At 37.4% G+C, this 3,747-nt stretch overlaps 1 protein-coding gene and 1 long non-coding RNA gene across 2 annotated transcripts in view; both read right to left on the bottom strand.

Annotated features, from left to right (window-relative positions):
• The window catches only part of LOC106522276 (poly(rC)-binding protein 3), a 33,044-nt gene extending 30,939 nt beyond the window's left edge, over nucleotides 1-2,105 (bottom strand). The window contains exons 1-2 of the mRNA XM_014015226.1: nucleotides 2,006-2,105; nucleotides 1,676-1,793 (exon numbers count right to left, since the gene is read on the bottom strand). The gene's annotated coding sequence lies outside the window, so the exon portion shown is untranslated. The remainder of the gene's footprint in view (nucleotides 1-1,675; nucleotides 1,794-2,005) is intronic.
• A 367-nt stretch (nucleotides 2,106-2,472) lies between these two features.
• Nucleotides 2,473-3,747, bottom strand: part of LOC106522277 (uncharacterized) — a 22,693-nt gene continuing 21,418 nt past the window's right edge. Inside the window, exons 2-3 of the long non-coding RNA XR_001310760.1 lie at nucleotides 2,723-2,774; nucleotides 2,473-2,539 (exon numbers count right to left, since the gene is read on the bottom strand). This is a non-coding gene — a long non-coding RNA (uncharacterized LOC106522277). The remainder of the gene's footprint in view (nucleotides 2,540-2,722; nucleotides 2,775-3,747) is intronic.

Consider the following 3,747-nt stretch of genomic DNA (forward strand, 5'->3'; position numbering starts at 1 on the left):
ATATTAGTCGATATTAATTAGGTTAAATATGAGAAGTTATGTTGGAGTATCTTCTACACACGCCAGTTTCCAACCGTCCTCCATCCGAAACCGAGACATCGCAATCCAGGAACGCCAACCTGCCATTTTTTACATCCTCTCGTGTGAACTTAATATATTCATCCACAGAGATGATGTGATCAGTGATATTATCATGTGTATTATCCAAGTTTCTTAAATATAAAGATGTTTTCTTTGACTTTTTGTATTTGAATGAGATGCATGTCACAGGCACTTTAAAGGTATTTTCTCCACTTAAAATTAAAATATTTTACTGTTTTATGAGATCAAAACAAAACAATATGCACGCTGATTTTTGTAATAAAATATAGTAAATTACCCCTTTAAGAAGATTATTTCAAATTGATGCTGCTTTTCAAAAAGCATGTTTAATTTACATAAATATGATTCCAGCTGATTGCTTTGTGCGTACACAACCTTGAACTCAAATTGAATTTGTCATTATAGATCAGCAGCTGGTGTGCCAAYAGCAGGATGTGTTTATGAAAAGACATAAAGCATCACGTAAATGTAAACATTTTATGCAAATAATAAGCTGATAACAGGGAAAAAAGAACAGTTGCATGATTAATGTCTGAATTATCAAACCTACAGTCCAGTTAGTCTGTTTACGGCTGCACAGACATTTTTTAAAAGATTTGACAAAAAATAGTAATTTATCATCAATGCAAAACAAGTGTTACACTGTATACCATAAAAACAAAAATAAAATGCCCATTAAATAAATGGAAGAATCAGTTTTTGTACCCATTTTTAATGATAAAGCCTTTTTTTAAATCTCAGGTTTGTTCTGCTTATTTTTATGGCTGGACGGGTTTTAGAAGTTGACTTTTGGAATGGAAAGTGGTCTGATCTGTAATTTAAATGTGTTTTAAATTAAATGTGTTTGCTTGTAGTTAATCTCAGTGTGTGTGTGTTTATGTGTGTGTGTGGTTAATATGGTCAGAGGGAGCAGAAGCCCAGACTTCCTCCCTTCCAGGATTCTGACAAGAAGCCAGTATCTCCTGACTCAGTCCTATCAGTCCAAAGCAGTAAAGACAGTCAGCTTATACGGTTAGGTTTTTTTCTGAGCAGGATGAAGCGTTGCTGCAAGTAAAAAAAATAAATAAATAAAAACACAAATGCATATGTATGCGCAGGCATGCCAACACGCTCAAAGGATTTAAGTACAAACAGGAAGTTGAGGAAGCTAATATGCAACAGAAACCTGATATTAAAATGTGTGCAGTTTTATTTTCTCTTTTCCGCCTGACTTTTAATAAAGCTAAATCCAGGCAGCAGCATGTTTTTTTCTCTATAATGTGTGACGCCGGCTCAGATTGGTTTAAAATGGTCACAGAGACTCATTTTATATGTTCATGTTCAAATTGAAAAACTTTTAGTGGGACTCAGTGCACAGGTTCCCCAGTTTGAGGTGATAAAATCTTCTGCATCATGTAATTATTYCCACTGTTAATTAGATGATTTACTGATATTATGTTAATGTATTTGAAAACATGTTTTTTTTCCTGACCAAAGTATAAATGATAAATTTAAAATCGTCTTCCAGACGAGTTTAAACGTCCCAAAAAGGGCAGTTTTCACATCAACAAATGGAATTCATTTGGTTCCTCACCAGATTTATTCTGGGTGTGGAGTTCSCAGAGCATAAAGGACACCAGAGCGACGTCGGCTCCACTTAGAATCAGATCATCAGCCTTTTGACTTCCCTTCAGCTTGACAAGCAGCCCATGCTAAAAAAAACCAACAAATACACACAAAACAGCATTAAACATTAAGTTGCAGCAGGTTTAAAACATGTACATTTTTAAATAGTTTTAACTGACACAACATATTGGGTTTTCAGTGAACTTATTTTAAAGCATKTGTCTCCTCACTAACTTTTAAAACAGTTCAGTTTGTCAATAWAATGAGAAACAAACAGAAACGTGAAGCTGCGTCTGACCGAAGAGCGATCCCAAAAGTCTCCTGGGTTTTTTCTTCCAGGTCATGTGACCTGTGGCTTTTAGTCGTCCTTTGAAAAGAGGTGACAGAACGTCTGGTGGGTTAGTCTAAAAAAAGAATAAAAAAAGAATAAAAATGATGAAAAGATGACATTTTTTACAATCAAGAAAAAAATCTGCAAAGTGAGTATCAATATTCGTTTAAAATACTCCCTAGGAGGGATAATAAACGCTGGATAAAAGCGATGGAATTAATAAAATGTGGTAACTAAGAAATTAAATTTCAAACTCAGTTCAAACTGCTGTCATGTATTTCCTTCATGTGAGGAATCAGGGTCAGGATTCATCTTCATGCAGTTTCTCACAGGGCTGTGACTGCTGGGGACCAGTCAGGGCTGGCATTTCAAAATAAAACACCTTAATGATTGAGGAAGGTGTATAAAACAGAATGAGACAAAATTTCACTTGCTTTGTTGCACACGTGYAGCTGAGGTGGATTTTAACCAGATTAATGTTGACAGCTGGGCTCAGAAGATCTGTTAGAAAAAGAAGAAAAACACAAACACCTTATTATTAAACTGTTCGGGTGTTGCTGAATATTTCAGGACACATCTGAAGCTGCATGAACCCCAGTCTCAAAGCGTTTTGTGTTAATTAATAGAGACATTTGAGCTTTTATATTTGCTCATCAGCGGAAACATGCTGTTGATGAGTCTTACTCTGTGCAGGTGAGATCTTCAGTCAGCTCTGGTGAGAACCAGAAAAGAATCCCTGCAAAACATGAATGCATTTATTTCAAAATAAAGGTCTGCAGAGTTTTGAGGAACAGCTCTATCTATCAGCATCTTCTGGTATCGCAATATTCCTTTCATTCATTCACACTCAGCTGCAAACCAAACACACAAAACGGGACTGAATCTATCCAAAGGCTGGTCCTTCTCATTTGAATGATTTTACTGCCCTCTGCTGGGCAAACCGAAGAACAACAATTTGAGTGATGTGAAAACCATGGAAAACAACCTGGGGAGCAGAAATCCGCTACAAAACGTCTATAAATTATTGCAAATAAATGCAAACTGTTAATTTTTGGGGATTTTAACTGCAGATAACTGCCTTATCTTAAAATGCGTTTAGCTTTAAATTGTTTTATTTCTGCAATAGTCCACATTTGAATACAAAGAMGAGGAAGTGGAGAATAACCTCCTATGATCAGTTAACATCCACACAGAAGCTCACTGAGCTCATCCTCAGGAGCAGCACGATGATCTAATCTCTTCAGCTTTGTGTGGAGGGGTGGGTGAGGGGGTCCCCAGAGGTGAAACTCTATTAGCACACAGCATGAAAGTCAYTGAAAAGGAGCCCCAGTGGGCTCCAGTCCCCTGACAGTATCAATGTTTAATGATATCTAAAAAGGCTAATTCCCCCCCACCCTTCGTTTTGGCTCTTATCCTCTCATTAAATATCCTCACAATGTCATCACTTCCTCAGATTAGAGCACGGACCCCCATCTCTGACAGTAAATTCATCTCGCCCTGTCTCTTTTGCCCCTCTGACCCTCGTCACACACAGGACAGGATGTGTTCAGTGAGAGGCYGTTAACCTGCTGTGTCCACAAATAACACATGACCACATAGCATGGAGTGTGTATGTGCACCATAGAACCTTAATCCTGTTATTTTGTGTGTGTGTGTGTGTGTGTGTGTGTGTGTGTGTGTGTGTGTGTGTGTGTGTGTGTGTGTGTGTG

The sequence above is a fragment of the Austrofundulus limnaeus genome, unplaced genomic scaffold (genome assembly GCF_001266775.1).
Source record: "Austrofundulus limnaeus strain Quisiro unplaced genomic scaffold, Austrofundulus_limnaeus-1.0 Scaffold125, whole genome shotgun sequence".
In the NCBI taxonomy this organism is placed as follows: Eukaryota; Metazoa; Chordata; class Actinopteri; order Cyprinodontiformes; family Rivulidae; genus Austrofundulus; species Austrofundulus limnaeus.